Here is a 21,851-nt window from a genome sequence, read left to right on the forward strand (position 1 = left end):
CTCTGTTAGCTTGAGTAAGGGTGTATCAATTTTATTGATTTTTTTCAAAGAACCAACTTTTTGTACTGTCAATTTTTTGGATTTTTTTTTCAATTTCATTGCTTTAGCTCTGTTTTCAATTATTTCCTGTCTTCTGATTTTGGTGTTGATTTGTTCTTTTTCTAGGACTTTGAGATGTAATGTTAGGTTATTTATTTGTTGACTTTCTATTCTTTTAATGAATGAGCTCAATGTGATGAACTTTCCTCTTAGCACTGCCTTCATAGGGTCCCAGAGATTTTGATATGTTGTATTACTATTCTCATTTACCTCTAAGTATTTTTTATTTCATACTTGATTTCTTCTGGTATCTATTCATCACTCAGTAGTATCTTATTTAGTCTCTAGGTGTTAGTGCTTTTATTTTTAATTTTTCACTTATTTCTAATTTTATTCCATTATAATCTGATAGGATGCAGGGTATTATCTCTCTCTTTTTTTTGTATTTTCTAAGAGTTGCTTTTTTTTTGTATTTTCTAAGATGTGGTCTACTTTAGAGATGGATCCATTTTCTGCTGAGAAGAAAGTGTATTCACTCATTGATGGATGAAATAGTCTACATATGTCTATTAAGTTTAAATTATTAATTGTGTTTTTTTAGTTCTATAGATTCTTAGTTTAGTTTTTGTTTGAAAGATCCATCCAGTGGTGAGAGAGGTGTGTTAAAATCACCCAGTATTATTGTGTGTTGGTCTACATGCTTCTTGAAATTGAAAAAGGTATGTTTGCTGTACATTGATGCCCCATTGTTTAGGGCATAAATATTTACTATTGTTATGTCTTATTGATGTATAATTCCCTTAAGCAGTATGAAATGTCCTTCTTTGTCCCTTTTGAATAACTTTGGCTTAAATTTCCCTTGATCTGAGGATAAGAAACCCCTGATTGTTTATGAGATCCATGTGAATGATATGTTTTCCCATATCCTTTTACTTCAGTATGTGGATATCTTTGCCTATGAGGTGAGTCTCTTGTTGGGTATTGTTTTTTAATCCAATATGCCAGTCTATGTCTTTTGATTGATGAATTTAGGCCATTTACATTCGATGTTATTATTGAGATATGATTTGTATTCCCTGTCATTTTGATTTATTTCTGGTTTTTAATTTGAATTAGTTTCTCCCTTTATTTTTTTTTATTTTAGTATAGTTTCTTCCTTTTCTGTTTTTCACTTTTATTTTTCATTTCTTCTTCATGAAATGTCTTATTGAGTATGTTCTGTAGTGCAGGCTTTCTAGTTGTGAATGCTAACTTTTGTTTATCATGAAAGGTTTTTATTTCATCATCAATTCTGAAGCTAAATTTTGCTGGGTATATTATTCTTGACTGGCATTCACTTTCTTTCAGAGCTTAGTGTATATTATTCTAAGAACTCCTAGCTTTGAGGGTCTGGGTTGAGAGATTAGCTGAGGTCTAGATTGGGTTTCCTCTGTATGTTACTCATTGTTTTTCTCTGACAGTCTTTAAAATTCTATCCTTATTCTGAATGTTGGACATTTTCATAATAATGTGCCTTGGTGTGAGTCTGTTGTGATTTTGTATATTTGGTGTCCTGTAAGCTGCCTCCTGTATTTGATTTTCCATTTAATTTTTTAGGTTTGGGAAATTTTCTGATGTTATTTCATTGAAAAGATTGTGCATTCCTTTTGTTTATATGTCTGAACATTATCCTATTTCAATAAATCTTAAATTTGATCCTTTCATGTTATCCCATATTTCTTGGAAGTTCTGTTTATGGTTTCTTAACATCTTTTCTCCGTAGTCAACTTTTTTTTTTGTATGTGGACATGATACCTCTATTTATTTATTTATTTTTATATGGTGCTGAGGATCAAACCTAGTGCCTCACATGTGCTAGGCAAGCACTCTACCATTGAGCCACAACCCCAGCCCCATCAACTTTGTTTTCAAGATTATATTTTTTGTCTTCGTTGCCTGAAACTCTTTCTTCCAGTTGATCTAATCTATTGGATGCTTTCAATTGAAGTTTTAATTTGGTTTATTTATTCCTTTATTTTGAAGATATCATGCAGTATATCATCCTTTACTTCAAGATCACTTTGACTAATACATTCTAAACTCCTTCTCTGACATTTCTTCCACTGTGGTGTTGATGGATTCTGTTATTAGAGTATCTTGGTTTGTTTGGGGTGATTTGTTCCCTTGCAGTTTCATGTTGGTTGTGTGTCTGCTCATCTAACAGCATGGTTCTGACACAGTAGAATTTCTACCATGTGGACTTATAGTGTCCCTGAAGGTTTTTGGTACCTTATTGTTTAGGGGGAGACAAGTAATAACAACAACCAATGTGAATAATATACAGCATTCAACCAAATAGTTTTTACTATGACATCTACAATGTTAATTATCTCAATATACAAATGACATGATCAGTTATTGCCTACAATAAGAACAAGTTTGCCAAAGCATTTACAATTTCATATGGTGGACAGGGAGAGAACAGAAGTGATACAGTATGTGGTGATTATAAAGGAGGAGGAGAGAAGATACAAGTAAAAAAAATTAAAGGAAGAGTGAAAGAGAGAACAGTAGAGATTGGCCATTAGTGGAAGAAAAAAGAGAAAGAGGATCAAGGGAGACAGATAGGCAAGAATAAAGTATATGTGTAGTAAAAATTTTTTAAAAATTAAAAAAATACAAAACAAAACTAAAATGTACCAATCAAACATCCTAGTCCTTAAAAAAACTAATCCATTAAAAATAATCAGTTTCAAAAAGGCTAAAAATGAGAAAAAAACAAATATCAATTGTCAGGGGCTAGAAGGAAATTCTCCTTCAAAGAATAGCCTGACACTTACAAGAAACAGCCCCCTGGGAGACATCCTGCCTGGGAGACACCCTGCAGCCACCTATCTTCCTGAAACATCCTGCGGTTATCTCACCTTGTGCAGACATCCAGCAACTGCCGATAAGAGAGCTTCCCCATCCCCAGCATATAAATACCCCTGTGTGAACAATAAAAGTTTGCAGCTTGATCAGAACTCCTGTCTTGCTGTCATCCTTCTGTGTCTCTTGTCCCTTCATTCCTCCCTATCTAGGTTCGCTGCCCACGTTGATGTGTCCTGCCGGTTGGGACAATCAATATGTGTAAATGTCCTTATACATCAAGGTCTTAATGAAACAGGGAAAAGAATAATGAAAAGGGGGGGAAAAGAAAAAATGAAGAAAAAAATCTTGATGAAAAATTAAAGAATTCTTTCTGTTGGAGTTCAAAAGATTCTCAGCTTCTCTTTTCAGCAATTTTAGGTGGGATTGTCTGGAGTGTGCTGCTCCACCCTCTGGATTGCTGCAGTGATAGAGGTAATCCCATAGGCAAAATTCCTGGAAGCAGAGTTCAGGCTTTGGTGGGCTCTGGATCCTCCCTGAATGCCAATTGTTCTGGAGATTTAAAATCAGCACATTGCCAGGGCCAGTAATTGCTGGTCTACACTGGAAGACTGTACCCCAGAGATCTTCCCTGTGTTCCACTCATATGGGTTGGAGCCAATTCTTAGTTCCCTATGTCACCTGTGACCCCCACATTTTCTGGTCTTGGGTTCGGTCTCCAAATAAACTCTCCCACCTCTGGCCTTACACATTCTTGGCCAGATGTGTCTCTCCCAGCTGGTCCTGCAAGCAGGTAGATTAGAAGGTGAGGGGTAAAGCCAGGTGGATTTCCACAACCAGTTGACCGCTATGTAAACCTTTATCCATGTTTGATTTTTCTCCTAGTCACTTGATAACACTGTGTGTCATACAGTGTGTGTTTACTGGGCCTGTATTTTGGGCCAAACTCCGCCAAATCCCTCAGCTGCCAGTCCCTGTGCCACAGCTGCAAAATGGTTTCTTCCTCTGTCCTCCACATGCAGCCTGGAGAGATGGTGACTTCTTTCTTGCAAAGGGATATTGTGTAAAGCACCTTTCAGGTTTGTCCAGCAAAGTTCTTTATCTCTAAATGCTCAGTACCCATACATGCCTCGGGCCTCCTAAAAATGTGACTTCCTTTAATTCCCTTATCCCCCTACGTTGCTGTGGAGGGACCACTCTGGCTGATGCTTCTGGGGTAGCAGCAGTGCTACTGGGGATTTCTTCCTTATTTTACTATATCCAACCCCCTGAGTTCCTGGTCTGCTTTGAATGTCCAGTTTTAAATTCCAGTTAAGCTCCCCCTCACCATTTTTTTTTTTGTTCACTCATCTTGCTTAGTAGTTGCAGGTCTGCTTTCTTGGTTTCATGCCACAGAGCAGCCAGAAAAGCGACATCCTCTATTCTGCCATCTTGAAAACCCCTGAGATTACAATATATGTCCTTAACTTCCCATAGTATATTTACATAGGCTTACATTTTTGCAAAATAGCACAAGTTTAAGAACCTTGCAGCCTTTTGATCCATTTACCCTCACCCTCCATTCTTTATTCTATAGTTGTCATTGTATTATGTCTGCATTATAAACCCACAACAAATAGAATGTTGTAATTTTTTCTCTAAATGGTTGTATGTGTATTAAACAAATGACATTTTTTTTACTCAGATATTTACCACTTATATACTATTAATTCCTTCCTAAAGATTCAAGTTTCAACTTAGTGTCATTTCTTTTCAATCTGAACAACCTCCTTAAACATTTCTTGTGGTGCAGGACTGATGGCAATGGATTCTCTTAGTTTTCATGTGTCAAAAATGTTCTTACTTTTCCTTCCTTCTTGCAGGGTATTTTTTGTTACAGAGAATTCTGAGTAGACATAGTTTTCTTTCTACATTTTTAAAGATGTTGTTTCATTGTCTTTTGGCATCCAGTGTTTCCCATCAGAAGTCAATGGTCATTCATATCAACGTTCCCCTGTATGTAATGTGTTTCTTTTCTCTGATTATAGTCAACAGTTTTTTGGGGGGCTTTGGTTTTAGCCATTTGACTTTAACATGCTTACCTGTATTTTTCTCTATACTTATCCTTGGGATAAGTATAATCCTTGGGATTACTGGGATTCTTGAATCTATAAATTTAATAACTTCTTTCAAATTTGAAAATTTCTTTGTTACTGTTTTAAATGTTTTTTCCTACCTCGTTTTCTCTTTACTCTCCTTCTAGAACACCAATGACATATATGTTCAAGTCTTTTGATACTGTCCCTTTTTAAATTCAACCTTTCATACTGTGTTTTGCAGGTTAGGTTATTTCTATTGACTTTTGTTTCATTGCTTCTTTATCTTATTATTCCCAGTCTTTAGTTAAACCCATCCCATGAATATTTAATTTCAGATGTCTGTTTTTCAGTACTAGAATTCAAATTTGTTTTTGTATAATTTCTTCCCCCCCCCCACTGACATTACCTATTTATTACTTCGTTATTAGCTATTTTTCCATTTCATCCTTGAGCACAGTTATGGAAACTCCTTTAAAATCCATATCTGATAATTATAAAATCTGGATTATGTTGGGATCAGTCACTATTGACAACCTTGTCTTTGAGTTTAGGTCACGTTTTTCTACATCATGGTATGGTTAATAGTTTTGGATTGTGTTCTGCATGCATATTATAAATAATCTCTAGAAGAGGTTCAGATTCTGTTATGTTGTTCTGAAGAGTATTGAACTCTCTATTTTAGCAACATTGGCTGGACTCAGACTCCAAACTCTCCTCTAAGGCAGGCAGAAAAGTGGAAATATCTGTTCAGTTCTTGTAGCCTTAGTTGTGTTGCTTGGAGTCTGCTCTAACATGAATTTTGTGGGTGAGCTGGAGATTCAGAGAGTTTATGTGAAAAATTTTGAGCGCTCTCTCTTTGGCTATCTCTTTTCCAGGCTTTTCCCTATCACTTTCCAGCTACTTTGGTTGCCTCAAAATCTGTTATTCATTCTTTAAGCTAGTAGACTGCCAAATTTTTATCCCAATTTTAGCTGCCTGGCCTAGAAGCCTGTGTTCAGAAGCTAAAAATCTATGATAAAAGCACTTAGTGCTTATCTAAGTAAGGACTTTTTCTACTCGTCTCCATTTCTCACTGCTTTGGTTGCTTTTGAAGGCCTTATGGTTAATTTTTATATTTTGTCAAGAGCTTAGAGTTGTTATCTATGAGAAGATTAGTCTGATACGAGTTCTTCCTCTGTTCCCATGGGGTGGTGATTTAAGATTAAGAATCTTTCAGTACCAGGTCGGGAGGGTGTAGGCCTGACCATTAACGTGGGGAAGCATCAGGAAATCAGTTTGGCAAGTGAGCAGAGAAATGTCAAACATGAATGTTTAATATTTCAGTTTCCTCTCCCACCAGGACAACATGTCTCTCTCTCCCTCTACCTTCTACTCCTTCTCTACATCTCCTTATCCATTTCCTCCTTCTCTTGCCCCAGTATTATGTCACCTCCCTCATTCTCAGACCCCAAGCTTAGCAAAACTAATATCAATGCTCTTATCCAAGGACATTAAGATCAAACAAACGTTTGTAGGCTACTGAAGGAAAGTAACCATCACCTGTGCAATTTTATATTCTGAGCATTTCAAAGTCAGCTTCTGGATGAGGGATGCCCATATTTTAACATAAAATTTCTAACTTTTAGCCCCATGGCAAGGGTTTATTGTGAATTCCATCCCTTCTTTTTACCAGCAACTCCCGAGAGGCTCTCTCTGCTAGGGCCTAAGGCTATAATAGCTAGAATTGGTTGCTAACTGGAGGAATAAATTACTTTCCAGTTCTCTTTTTCAAGGAAAGTTCTGTGCCTCTGTCTATTTCTCTGCCTATGGTGCAACCAACTAGACCATTTTCAGCTCAATTAGGTATTTTCTTGTTTTACTAACAGTGGCGTACAGAACTATCGGCCGAGTTTGGGATGGTCCGTGCTGCGATTTCAGCCAACAAAATCACCCCAGCCTCTCAGCAGACAGCCAGCCCATCTGCCACAATGAGAGAAAATTGACTACAGACAACCATTTAGGCTGAATGGGGAGATCGGATCCTAACTCCTATTAGATTCAGACCCTCTTCTAGGAAAGAATGAGTCAACATTTTGCAACTGAAAAATTGAGAGAAGAAGGAAACCCAAACATTTAAAAAAATCTTTTTCCTTCTTATTATTTTAGAATGCAGAGTTGGAAGCTTCTCCTACCTTCAATCTTCTCTCATTTACTCATCTACTCTGGCATATGCTGTGGAAGCAGGTTTGGTGGACTGTGAGAAAACCCAGCTCTGCAAAACACCTACCTCACAAAATAGCTACATTCATGGTTTAGTGTTCACAGCACTAAAGGGATATTTGTTTTATAAAAAGGTTCTCTGATGTATTCCCTAAAAATGCCAAATTCCCTTGGTGCCTTTAAAATGAGAATCACATTACAAAAATCCTATTTAACAGAACGTTCCAGGAACATACAAGGTATGATTGTAAAAGATTATGGCTGATTTTTGAGAAAAACTCCAGAACTTATAAATTCAAAGGAGCGGTGTTCCCTTCAAAGTCATCGCTGCATGGGTCTTCACACTTACCTCATCCTCAACGAGGATGGCAGTGTCTCCCTCCCAGTGTCACTGGAGGCTTAAATGAGATAACTAAGGAAAGAGTGCAGGGCACTAGTGCTCAAGAAATACCAGTTTTCCTCTCAGGTTCCAGGGAGGTCACAATTACTCAAATCATTCACCACTAGAACTTCCATCTGAAAACTGTGCTCTGAGCCTCAGTGATGATATATCTTTGGTCTCTGGGGTAAATTTATCGTCAACCATGGAGAATAAGGTAGCTGAAGGAGAGTGTGTGCCACATGCAATCTGATTTGTTTGTTTTTAGGAGCCTTTTCAATTACTGATCTCACAGGACTGGTTGTGTTTGCATGCATACTGAGGACTTGTGGGGATAGTAGTTTATTTGTTTTTATGAGCCCTTTATGTTATTGATATCACTGGAAGGGTGTGTGTGTGTGTGTGTGTGTGTGTGTGTTATGGTTTGCATGTGGTTTGTCTCCACCAAAATTCATGTTGGGGCTCAATTTCTCAATGTGACTGGCCGTGTTGAAAGGTGCGGCTTACTGGGCATTGTTTGAATTGTGTGGTCTGAGCCCTCATGAATGGAGTAATGTCTTCCTTGAATTAGTTCCTGTTTTTCCAGGACTAGATTATTTACAGGAAAACAGGTAGTTGTTATGCAAAGCCACTCCTCATACTGTCTTGTCATTCTTCAACATGTGCCTGCTTCCCTTTCTACCTTCTGCCGGGAATTGAAGCAGCATTAGACCATCATTGGACTTGTCATACTCTTGGACTTTCCAGCTACCAGAGTCATAAGCCAGAATAAACCTCTTTTCTTTACAAATTCCCTAGTCTCAGGTATTTTGTTACAACAAAAAATGGAATAAAATAGCATATACTGTATACCCCCCCACACACACATAACATAAAGAATACTATGTGATTATTATGTATGATTATATAACTTAGCAGTGAGTGACATAAATGTTAAACAAGTGCTGTATGTTTGTAGCAGGAAATATAAATTCAAATGCTTACAACAGTAGATCTCAATGATTCTAATTTGACTGTGGTTTTTATTCTATTCTACTTCTTGTCTCTGTGAACTTGACTGCACTAGGTAGGAATCATACAGTATTTGTTATTCTGGTTTACTTGGTGTAGTGCCCTCAGGGTTCATCCATGCAGTGGCATGAGTCAGAACTTCCTTCCTCTTGGAGGCTGAATGTTATTCCACTGCATATATAGAGCACCTTTTGTTTATCTGTTCATTGGCTGATGGATGCTCAAATTGCTCCACCCTTGGCCATGCCACCAAGAACATGGCTATGTAGACATCCATTCAAAGAACCTGTTTTTAGTTCTCTTGGGCATATTTCCGGGAGTGGAATTGCTGCAGCATATGGCAATTCTATGTTTATGAGCCACCATGTGGAACCTCCTCCTTTTTAAATGGTTGCAACTAATTCCAATTTTTAAACAACAACACAGCAATTCTGCTGAGCTAGTCTTGCAGTCTCCAGACTGGTGTGAGGCAATTCCTGGCCTTGAATGATTCCTCAGTCCACAAGTTACTTTTCTCTGGGCCTCAGTTTCCTCTTCTATAAAATGAGGAAATTGGACTGAATCATGATTGGTTCTGTTATGTTCCAACAGTTCATAATGTTGAAGCCAGTATGATTCTAATTTGACTGTGGTTTTTATTCTTTGAGCCTCAAGATTGGCATTCAGCTCAAATCCCCAAAGCCCACGTGATCCCGGCTGTCGAGATAAGATAGAGAAATCAGATCAGACACATTGTTTGGGTCCAATCTGACACAAGTAGAGTCTAAATCAGCCAAGATAAAGCATGTTTATGCCAGCCACAGAGCAGTGGGTATGCCCTTTTAAGGAAAGAATAATCTATTTTCCAGTCCCAACAAATTTCAACCACATTTGAACTGAAAAGATCACATTTCCAAACTGTAGGTAAAAGACGGCTGTGGTAGTAACCTGATTCTTTGTATGTTTGTGACAATCTCTTAGCAGGAGATTTTTGTTAGATTTTAGGAAGATGTAGTCCCAGTCTTTTGAAAGTTTGCTTGCTTATTTTTTTGTGAGCCCTTTACGTTACTGATCTCACAGGACTGATGTACAGATAGACTGTGGTTCCCCAGAATCCTTTGGGGCCTCCTACCTCTTGGGCAGTCGCCATGGTTTTTGTACCTAACAGATTTCAGTTTGAACCTCAATACCATCTCAGCAGATAGACGGCTTCTCTAAACTCCTGTTTCTCTTTCCCTTCCCACTTTGAACTTGATTCTGATATTTTTTCCCCATAAAATTCTTACCAAAAGGAAACCAATTTTCATGCTTTCAAAAAAATGCATCGACCATTTATTCAGCCATGTCAGAGGTTCATGTCATTCATGATTCATGCTGACAAATGTGTTTGGTTTCTGCTGATGAGGGAGGAAGTGATCCCAGGGTGGAGAAGGCATGCGATGTGCGGCCAGGCGGGGCGTCTAGGTTCACCTATGAGCTCTGCCATTTGCTTGCTCCGATTTTAAACAAATGGGGCTTTGGTTGGTCATTTATAAAATGGAGGCTGTCGCTCATCTGGGGTTGTCAGGAAGGCTAAATGAACCACATGCATGTGTGGAGCTGGGGGAGGGACATGGCATGCAACAAGTATCTCATAAGGGGAAGCCAGTCGTGACGATCTTTAACTCCTTTTCAGGCACTGAGAAGAAATCATGGTGGCTGGGAACAGGTAATCGTGGATTGATTCTGTTACTAATTAACTGTGATCTTGGGAAAGTGGCAGACTTACTGGGCACCAAGTTCTACATTTTCTATTTAATAAGCACGAATTAGGTGCCCACTAGTAGGCAGGTCCTGTGGTAGGGGCTGAGCACAGAAAGATAAATGGGTTATGGCTGTAGCCCATACCTCTTGTAGCTTACCAGCCAGTTGAAGAGGACAGGCACCCCAAGGCTGTGCACAGGAGTTGGAAGCGCTTAGGGAGCATCAGGGACCAGTGGTGCAAAGGCGCATTAGCGTTTGCCTCAAGTTGCAACGACCTTAGGTGGAGGCAGTGAGGGGGGGCTCTGTGAGCCACCGTTTGATGGCTGTTATCTAATTGGCATTACTTTCTATTCAGGAATGCTTTAACAACCCCTGCAGTGAGGCAGAGGCCCCCTCTGTGAGCATCAGGCAGAACAATAAGGTTTCATACAAACGGTTATATGTAAACTTCTTGTTGACTGGATCTGATAAGAAAACCACAAGAAGCCCCCAGGGCTTTGTTATTTGCTTTGCAGCAACTTTGCCACCAAAAGTGACCGGCAGGGTGTCTGGTGTTTCAACTCCTGCTCCAGTGAAAGTCATTCTTTGTTAATCATATTGTAATTGTGAAACACCGTGTTTGAGGAAGAGTTTCAAGGCAGGAATAGCCTTGAGGTCTAGACCCTTGTTTTTTAATTTGGAATGAAGGAAATTCTCTCATCTGAATTCCCCTAGAGCCTGCAGGCATTGGCATTCTGAGAAGCCTGCACACAAGAAAACAGATCATATTTTAAAAGGGTCTTCTTTCTCTCACTCCATTTACCTCTGTACCATTCAAGGGAATGCGTGGAATGGGAAACTTCTATTTTTTTAAATGTCTTAAAAATAACATCAAAACATCAGTCTTCACCATTTCTATTGTCTGGGGGAACTGGCACATGTCTTCAGTGCTGAGTTGTTCCCTTCATGTTGCTTTGCATTGCAAATGAGCTTCACTGGGGAAGACCTAGCAGAGCAGAAGAGGCACCTTTACCATTTGGTTTCCTGCTTTCCAGAGGGATATGGTGATTCAATGAGTCCAGAGTGACCCCTGGGTAAGATGCCTGGGGCCAGCGAGTGGCAGCTCTGGTTCCCTGGCTAATCCTGAGCACCCTGCAGCCCCCCCACCCCCTGCCCTTGGAAACCACTATGTTCATCTCATATGCAGGAAATTAGGATCCAGGACTGGTGTGGGGACAGGAATACCTGTAGGTGTAGGCATGGAAATGACAAGGCAGGTAAGTTTCTAACAGAGATGGAGGAGAGCTATAGACAGGAACATTTACTTTGAAGTCATGTACAGTGGTAGGAAACACTAAAGAAACACATTTATTTCTTGCATCATTTTAAACTTATTTAGTACCCAATGTACTTTTATTATGAAGCCTCTGAATTCTTGCTGCCTGTTCCTTCCCACCCTTGGTCTTAAGAATATTCCCGTTCCAAGCCCTAGCACACTTGAACACCCTCGCAGGGGCTGACCTCCACCTTGGGAGGAGTGGCCAGGCCTCAGGGTCCTTGTCACAGCCCCACTGGGGCAGAAGGGCTGTCCTGTGTGGGGTGAGTGAATCCCTTAGGCGGCCCTTAGTCTCCTGCTGTCTCTGTACTTGTCCAGGTTTTGCTTTCACATGCTTCCTTTAACGTTCTGCTCCCCTTAGAGTCCTAGCGACTGTCATGTCTGTGCATTAACCTAAGACAAATGCTGAAAAGGCACCTCGCCTGCAGCCTGTGCTCCAGCTCCCTGGCTTCCTCCCAGCCCAGCCTCGGCTTCCTCTGCCTTATGTTATAGTCATTAGCCACCAGTCCCATTCCCCACCCACTGGCTTATCGGCCTCTCAGCACGTCACCAACCCCATCTTTCCCAGTCCGTGTTCTGCGATACTGGATCCTGTCTGTCTCCCCAACTAGACTGGAAGCCTCTTGAGCAGAGGGGCTCTGCTGTTCTGTCCTGTCATCTTGGCACCTCCGACAGAGCTGACCTGCACTTAGTAGGCACTCAGTAAGCACTGGGGCTGCGTTGGTTGCACATATGGTTCTCATTTTCTAGGAATGTCTGTTTGTTCTGATTATCTGCCAGCCAAGTGTACTCTTGGGTAGAGAAAGGGAAATGGACTAAAAGATGTGGTTCAAGGGGTAGTCAATAGCCTGCTCATAATTACTAGTGGGAATGGAATAAGCATAAACTTTCTTGCATAACTAATCAATATATTAATATATCTCCATTAGTGAGGGTGTATTTTATGTTATTGATATTAAATATCTACCTATTGTGTCAGAAAGGTTTCAGAGTAATTGTTATTGATGGCTAAACCTTGTCGGTTGCTGAACCAAGATTTTTTTAAAAAATGGATGATGATTGGCTGAGATTTATTTTTCCTGTATTGCTATAAGCCAGAATCTCCATTAAGCTATAAAATATTATGATACACTTGAAGCAATGTAATGTGATCCAAACACACAGTTATAACTCATTTCATTATTAGTCACATGTGCCAAGACATTAGCATAGCAGTTAACTAGTACTGGGATAAGCTTGGTGCTCAGGAATATTTTTTAACAACGCAATTGCATTAGTGCCCGTTATCGTTTAATTATCCTATGGTTATAAGCACATGCTTAATGATAATTGAGCAATGGAATGGCTGCTGACATGAGTTTTTGAGGCAGAATCTCTAAATACGGAAATCCCATCTAGAGACCAGTATGATATCTACAACCTCATTAGTAGTTTTCGGTTTGCAAGAGGAAGCTCTAGTTCACTTAATTCTCCTCTGTGGTTGGAAGTGATTGAGTTGGAGCTATTTAGGGATCGGTTTCTGGGACAGTCCGAATATTCCGAGCCATTGTGCTGTTCTTGTATTTCCCTATAGTGTTTTAAAGGTATGAAATCACTTCACCCAGGCAGCTGTTTATATCCAAAAGTTGTTCAGAAATTCAGCTCATCTCATCTGTTGTCCAGGTATTTGCTGTAGCCCTTATCACTTCTCCGGATGGAAAGCTGCTATGGGAGACTGCACGAATGGCCAGCTCTCTACCCTCCCCAGGGTCGCATCTCTTGCAGTGCGACTTTACAGTTCCTGCTGTGATGGGGGAGTGATGCTTTCCTGCCCCTCCATTTTGGGTTTGACCATGTGACTTGCACTGGGATGTTAGAGGTCACGTGATTCGCACTTCACTTCCCTGATCTTTTCCTCCTTGTGTTCCAGTTGTGCTAAATTCTGTGTGTTGCCAGCATGCATCCTGCACTCTTGTGCTAGACATTCCCTAGCTGAGCAATATTCTTTCTTATATACCCACATCCACAGTGCCCCGAGGGCTCCATCTTTTTCTGAGCAGTACTGACTCCTTAGTCAATACTCAGCCCAGAATCCTCTTCGCCCAGAAGCTCCCTGCCCCTCCTGCGTTCCCCTCTGCTCTTTAAGCCAGCCCTCTGCTGCTGCGCCTGTCTTGTCTTATAACCACTAGCTTCTTTTTCTATGAGTTCCTGGAGGACAGGGACATATTCCTCTTTGTATTCCCAGGGCCAAGCACAGTTCCTAACACCTAAGAAGCCAGCCAACCAGTTTTATCCCTTTTTCCTTTTGCTGTCACCTGCCTCATTCCCAAACAGAATTTGTGTCATGTTACGGAAATTGAAAATGGGATAAAATTAAGTTGACAAAAAATTGGGAAGCCAGGTGCAGTGGTGCGTAACTGTAGTCTCAGCTCCTCAGGAGGATCACCTAAGCCTAGGAGTTCAAGACGAATCTGAGCAGCTTAGAGAGAGCCTGTCTTAAATAAATAAATAAACAACAGGAAAGAAATCAGAGGACAAAGAGATGATGAAACTAAGATTCAGGTTGGAACCCCTGGATGCCCAGAGGTGCTGTATAGTTGTATTTAAGGCTCTAATTGAGTTTTGAGCTTCCAAGTAGCCAAAGTAAAGAGGAAAAGAGGAATGGGTATAATAATGTTCAGTTTAGATAATTCACAAAAGGAGATGTGTGACTGACCAATAGGCACATTGAAAAATGCTTCACATGATTAGTCCTAAGAAAATGCAAATCAAAATTGTGATGAGATATCACATCATACCCACCAGATTTGATTATAAACCAATAGTACTAAGTGCTATCGAGTAGGTAACTCTGTTATCCTGCTAGTAAAAGGATCAAAAAGTTAGGCAGTCTCACATAAAATTGAACATATACTAATCTTGTGACTCAGTAATTCCACCAAGTATTTAGCTAAGAATGTATAAGTCACAAATAAGTTACTTACACATGAATGGCAGCAGAAATTTTATTCATACTAGCTAAGAATTGGAAACAATTGTCAATGTGTGAATCCATAAACAACCTTGGTATATTCAGCTAATGGAATACAACTACTCCACAGTAGCAATGAACAAATGCTGATGCATGCAGAAAACGTGGATACACTTCACAGACATTATTTGAGAGGTAGAAACTGGAGGAAAGCAATATGTACTGTGTGATTGCACATATATGAAGTCCTAGGAGAGGGAAATTTCATCTTTAATGAGAGAAATAAGACCAGTAGTTGCCTGGGATGGGTGTAGGGTATGGAAAATGTATTGCAAAGGGGCATTAGAGAATTTTCTGGTGCTATGGTAGTTTTAAGTAAGGAATCGGCAAAGTTTTTCTGTAAAGGGTCAGGGAGTACATATTTTAGGTCTGGCTTACAATTTCTCAATTCTGTCACTGTAGTAGAAAAGCAGCCACAGACTATATGCAAATGAATAAGCATGGCTATAGTCCAATAAAATTTATCTATGCACATTGAAATATGAATTTTGTATGTACTTCATAAGCAATTAAATATTATTTAAATTTTTTCCCAACCATATGGAAAATATAAAAACTATTCTTCATTTGCCAGCCACATGAAAACAATCATTGCCAATTCCTGTCCTAAATCTCAACTGGGGTATTGGTTACCTGGGCATATCTAATCTGTAAAACTCATTACTCTAAATCTACCCTCTACATTCTAAATCTTTTGTTTATTTTACACATAATTTAAAGTATAATGCAAATTTTATTTAAGAAAAGATTCACAGTTTCCATAAAATAAAAATATGTGTCTGTCAATCATTTGAAACCCATCTTTTCAGGATAGAAATTTTTTCTCTGGGTTTAAATGAGGTGAGAGTGAGGTGACTCTATGTGGCTGCTGATGGCTGACTCTTGCCTACAGACAGGTTTTGCTTGGCCTACAGAGGGTTAGAAAGAGATATTTGGAATTGACTTACCCTCAACAGGCAACCCCCTGGTTCCACAGAATTCCTATTATCTTTCCATCCTCTGATATTGACCTCACATTATTCTTATTTTTAAGTTGTTTCTCCTACAAGCAGTATATATTTGAACTCTTTACTCTTTTTTATTTGTTTGTGGTGTTAATTAGTTTTTAGCAACTGCTAATAGTTTGAATATGTCTCCTAAACCTTCATGTGTTGGAGACTTACCCCATATTTATGTTAATGATATTTGGAGGTAGAGCCTTCGGGGTCAGATAAGGCATGTGGATGGGGCCCCCATAACAATATTAGTGACTTTATAAGAAGAGGAAGAAAGCCCTGAGCTAGCATTCTTGCTCTGTCTTACCGTGTTATGTCTCTGTCATGTCATAACGCAGCGAGAAGGCACTCACTAGATACTGTTACCTTAGTTGGACTTCCAAGCCTCCAGAACTGTGAGCCAAATAATTTCCTGTGCTTTATATGATTTCAAGTATTTATCATAGCAACAGAAAACAGATTAAGACAGTATCTTTGAATTACTTGTGGACCAAGTTGTCAAGTTGATATGATTTTTTAGGGTTGTATTTTATTACATGGTTCTATAATAATGATTGATTTACTCATTATCTTATATTTTGATTGTCAATAATTATTGCAGAATGTTGTTTTCATAGTTTTGTCTTTTCCAAGTAAATATTCTTTTTTCCTATTTCATTATGTTAACTGAAACAAATCAGGCATAGAAAGACAAACATTGTTCACTTTTATGTGTGGATGCTAAAAAACTCTATTTGAATGTAGAATAGTGATTACTAGAGGCTGAGAAGGATGTGGGGTGGCTGTTAAATGGCTACCCAAGTGAGGTTAGATAAGTAGTAAGTTTTAGCGTTCTATGCTAGGGTGACTGTGATCCACAGCAGCCTATTATGTATTTCATGACTGACTAGAGGAGAGGAACTCAAAGGGTCCACATACTAAGTCATGAAAAGGAGATGGAAATGTCAATTACCTGGGTTTGATCAGTATATAGTGCATACATGTAACAGATAGATTTAAGCTCTTCAAAAACATATATTTGCCTATATTTCTTTAGTTGTTAAAATCCAGTCACACTGGTATCTTTGAATTACTTCTAAATCATATTTGAAATTTACTGTAAGTTTAGGTTCTTCTTCCTTTCTTCCCCAATTTTGCTTATATTGTTTTCATTTTAAATCCTGATGATAGTAATGTGATGCATTTTTTACATTGTATGATTTTTCAATTAAGAATAAATTTTGATATTTGCAGTTGAATTTATAGTCAAATTTACAACATGATTGTTTTTGTATGTACACTAGTCCTTTTACATCTAGATTTCTTCATTTTTAAAATATTCATTTTGTTGAATCATTTGGTTGATGGAATTACTTTGAGTGACTTTCTTTGAATGGAAAGACAGATGAGGAATATACGTTTTTAGCCTTTGTATATCTGAGAATCATTTTGTATTGTGTTTATACATAGAACACACATGGGTTTCTGTTTTAAGCTGTGGATCCTACTTAATTATATTTCTGGCAATTAGTGTTATATAAGAGAAGTCTGGGTCTGACCCAATTATTTTTCCTTTCTTAGGTAGTCTATTGTTTCTTATTCGAATGTTCAAATAATGTTTTATTTATTCAGGTACTTTAAAGAGTCACAAAAATTAATCTAGGTGAAATGTCCCTTTTTATTGATTTTTTTTCCTGGTTCATGATGAATCCTTTCAAACAGAAAACAGCAAATCCCTATTTCTTCAGCCTAAGACATTTCTCTTTATCTTTTACTACTGCTTTTGTTTTACTTATTCTAGTATTTTCTTCAAAAAATTAATCATTCGCATCTTTACTTTATATTCTTTATTTTTTGTCTTCCATTTTCTTCTTCTGTGTTAACTGTCTTTATTTTAATCTCTGCCCAAAGCAATTCAAGAAAGTATCTCCAGCTAATCCTGTGATTCATCGGTTGGACTTTTTATTTCACTATCTTTACCGCTGTCACTGTAAGTGCATCACTGTTTTTGGTTTTCGGCAGTCTTTCTTTATCTTATTTTTCTCTTTATACAATTCTCTCCTTTTCTTTTCCTTCATGCTGTATTTTCAATAGAAGCTTCATCTTGTGTCCTTTTAAATCTCAGCTTTTCTTTTCCCCTATATTCCTAGGTAAAATGTTTTCAGAAGTAGGTTCCGTCTCAGTCTTCAGAGGCGTATCCCTTCTCCTTTCCCTTGCCGTATTTTCCTGCACACCCATGATATTCATTGCTTCTCTTTAAATGAGGCAAGATCCATACAGACTTGGATTTCAGAATGCTGGTGTCGGTGGGTTGACCTGCCCTTGGGTCTTTTCTCTGTCCATCAAGATGATGGTGAATGCTCCCCATTTATTTTGGGACGTGGAAGGGCACGACACTGATGTGAGTGCAAGTCCCCATCTCTAGCAGACAACTCAGAATTCACTGCCTTGTGTTCTTTTTTTTTTTAGTTGTAGATGGACACAATACCTTTATTATTATTATTTTTTATTTTTATGTGGTGCTGAGGATTGAATCCAGCACCTCACACATGTGAGCAAGTGCTCTGCCACTGAGCCTCAATCCCAGCCCCTGCCCCCTGTTCTTGTAAGCTTGAAACACATGTGTGCAGAAGCTATAACCTCTAGAATGCTGTATTTGGGCTCCTCTTGCCTCTGTTCTCCCTGCCTCTGAAGCATCTGTAGAGACTTCATTTCCCAACATGCTAGGCACCACAGGTCACTTGGATTATTTTGAGACGGATACAGAAAGTCATTGTTTCTGGTGGCAATATAGAAAATTGTGAGAAAGCCACATAGTGGCCCTCTGCAGGAGCAATTCCTACACAGATTTCTGGTCCATACACAGCCTTGATTTTTGAATAGGAATAAGGTGTGAAGTGTAATTCTATTCCTTTCAGCACCCTCTGTCTTCTAGTCTCCAAAGTCTTTTGTTTCATAGAGGCAGATCATGTATATGCTACAAAGTGAAATTGGGGAGGGGTGTCTTAGTTTAATACATAGTAAAGATTAGGTCTGGGAATTAGATTGATCACCAGGCTGGGTTTTTCTGTTGAGAGTTTTGGAATCTTTCAGTGCCATTGCAGTCTTTTGTGGGAAGTCAGGAGAGGGTCTGTGTTGGTATATCAAAATACTGGAGGCTGAGAAATGTAGAAAAGTAAGAAGGTTTATTTGGCTCATGATGCTGGTGACTGGAAGACCTAAACAGCATGGTGCTGGTGCATAATGTGATGAAGACAAGGAAAGGGAACAGGCTGTGTGCACAAGCAAGGAAGTAAAGACTGGGGAGGGGCCGGGCTCACTCCTTTGATAACAACCTGCTTTCAAGGGAACTAATGCACTCCTATCATCTCTAACTTCCCCCCACGACTCAGCAGTAATCCATTCATGAGAGTGGACACTCATGACCTAATCCCCTCACAGTAGGTCCCGCATCTTTTAAGACTTAAAATTTAACCTTTAAAATGTAAGGTTCTCCCACCTCAAAGCCATCACCCTGGCATCCAAGCTTCCAGTACGTGAGTCTTTGCAGAGCAAACCGTTTAAGCTGTAGTAGGAGATGGTGCCGGGTGGATGGTTAGTAGCTCAGTAATGTCTTCAGTTCAATACTTGACTTATTTTCTCTCAATTAGGATTTCCCAGGCAGCCACCTTGCTTATCACTTGATTGCTCCTCCTTCCGAAGCCAGCAGTCAGACTACTGAGGTGCACCACGATTTCCTTTTAATGGGCTTCTGCCTAGGCTTGCCTCTGCAGGCCCACCCCTTTCCTCTCTGCACAATTCAAATCACATTTTAAAGGAACATTTAAAGCCAGGGTTGTACAGTAGTATCCTCAACCCCAGAAACCTTGGTGAGGCAGCATCAAAGAAACCTCAGTAAGCACAAGAGCAAATCTTTCCTCATGTGCTTCAGCTTGACAAAGGGTTGCGGTCCTTTGTTGCTATTATCGGTCCCACTGGCAAGTCACACATAAGAACTTTCCATTTTTTTTTCCTGTTGAAGTTTTGAAGAACTTTCTGAATCTGAAGGTCAGTTTTGTGTTGAGGCCTGCTATTTATTTTAGAATTTAATTATGCAGTGTAGTGACATCTTGGCTCAAGAGATCTGGGTGCATAGAACCAATTTGGAACAAAGTGGGAGATCAGTAAAGAGGAAAATGGTGTGAAAAATGGAATTTAACTCTACTTCATCACTTTAGAGCATTTACTAGGAAGTAATTTTCTCATCGAAACATTAATGGTAGAAAATGTTAATGTCGGAATGCCAAGAGAGAGATTCCAGTGAAGCTTGACATTTATGGAAACATATATTATTAATGAGAAATTTGAAGTTGTTTGCAGATATTTACCACCACTTACTAAAAGCCCCAGTGGTGACATGATGCTCTGCTTCAAAGTTGGGAATGCAAGCTCATCAGTGGGCCAGCTCACACTATTCTTGCTTTATGCATGGTTTCTCACTTTGTGCTATGGCAGTAACAAGGAATGTCCAAATGTGAGTCTAACTCCAACTTGCTGTGCTGCTTTGGGGAATTCACATCATCTCTCGGAGCCCCTTTCCACATATGTAGGAAAAGAATGTCTTGCAGCCTCCTTCTAGCTGACATCATCTGATTCCTTGTCAAATGTGCTTTGCAAACACAAGGTGGCTTTTTCATGAGGTAGGAAGGTTTGCTTTTGTGTGGTTGGTCTATGCTAACTAACCCACGAGCGGCAGGGCTCTGGAATTATTTGTTGTGCTTACTCTCCAGGGTGTCCTAATGAGCTATGGCAAATTGGAGCTGTTGAATCTTTCAGGCAAGTCCTGTTCTCCCAGTGATATGTCCTGCGATTGCACATTACAGAAATGAATATGTGTTTTCATGGACTCTATGTTATAAAATATTTATGCCCTGCCTTTGGTTATATAAAGTATTTTGCAGTGTAGGTCATCTTCTCAGCAAAATGTTCCACTATGAGAGCAGCATCCTAAAGTCCCCGTGGATCTTCAGGGCAGGCACAGAAGACGGCCCTACAGAACAAGGCGCGGTCAGGACTAATGCCTGAATATAAATGGATCATGCATGACTTAACCCTAAAAGAAGATTTGGCATGAATAGAATTTCCAAGATGTATAATTAACTCTTTTATATTAATGAGAAATATAGCCTCCAACGATGTTAGCTGTCTCAGGATATAGTCTGCTAAATATTAACTCTTTCCCGTCTCCAAGCAGAGGAATGTTCCACTGTTCAAATCTGCCAAGGTGTGCAGACTTTCAATGCCCTTTGTCTTGTCCTCCCTCTTCATTGTACTTATTTTGGGGCAGTTGGATGTCATAATTATTTTTTTGGATCTCTACACTCTACATGCCAATTTCTGGCTACTCTACTAGAGGCAGTATTTATCTATGTACCTATCAATAAATCAAGATATATATTCTGTGGAGTGTAGTTGAATTCTAATTTATATAATGTTGATAGTGAATATGGTCATGATTATACAAGTAAGGATTAATGCCAGTTGGAGGAGTTAAGGACAACTTTTTGGGAAGGTGGGAAATTAGCTGGCCTGTGAAAGATGGGCAGGATTTAGGAAAATGGTAAAAGGGAAGAACTTCTGTGGTTCCCTGGGTTTGTAAAGATACAAGAAAGACCCTTGATAGCTATAACAGTCAGAATAGATGAGGTTTTGCTACAGTAACAAACAAACCCAAAACTTAGTGGTTTAAGTCAAAGTTTATTTTTCACTAGGGTTATAAGTCCATTGCAGGATGATTGAGGACTCAGCTCCACATTGTTGTCCTTCTTCAGGGATGCAGGCTGACAGAGGTGCTACCATCTGGAATGCCTCTGGTCCCCATGGTAGGGAAAGAAAAGGGAAATTCACACACTGACTCTTACAGGTTTTTGACTGGATTGAAATTTGCTGCTGCTTACTTTTTATTGGTCACTGCAAATCACAAGTATATATTCTCTTCAAGGGAAAATGCATTTGTTTTCCATGATAGGAGGAAGACAATAGGAAACATCAGTGAGTAGCTATGGACACTGTCATGATAGGAATGTGTCCCCCAAAATTCATGTGTTGAAAATTAACCCCTCTTATGATTATTATTAAGAGATAGGGAATTTTGGAAAATGATTGAAGCTTCACCCTGATAACTGGATTAGTACTTTATAAAATGGGTTGGAGGCAACTAGTGTAGGCTCTTTCCTCTTCCATTCTTCCTCCACAGGAGGACAAGGCATTGTCTTCTGGAGGATGCAGCAACAAGGCA

Source organism: Marmota monax, unplaced genomic scaffold, assembly GCF_021218885.2.
Source record: "Marmota monax isolate L192 unplaced genomic scaffold, Marmota_monax_Labrador192_F-V1.1 WCK01_AAM20220418_F8-fsc00041, whole genome shotgun sequence".
In the NCBI taxonomy this organism is placed as follows: Eukaryota; Metazoa; Chordata; class Mammalia; order Rodentia; family Sciuridae; genus Marmota; species Marmota monax.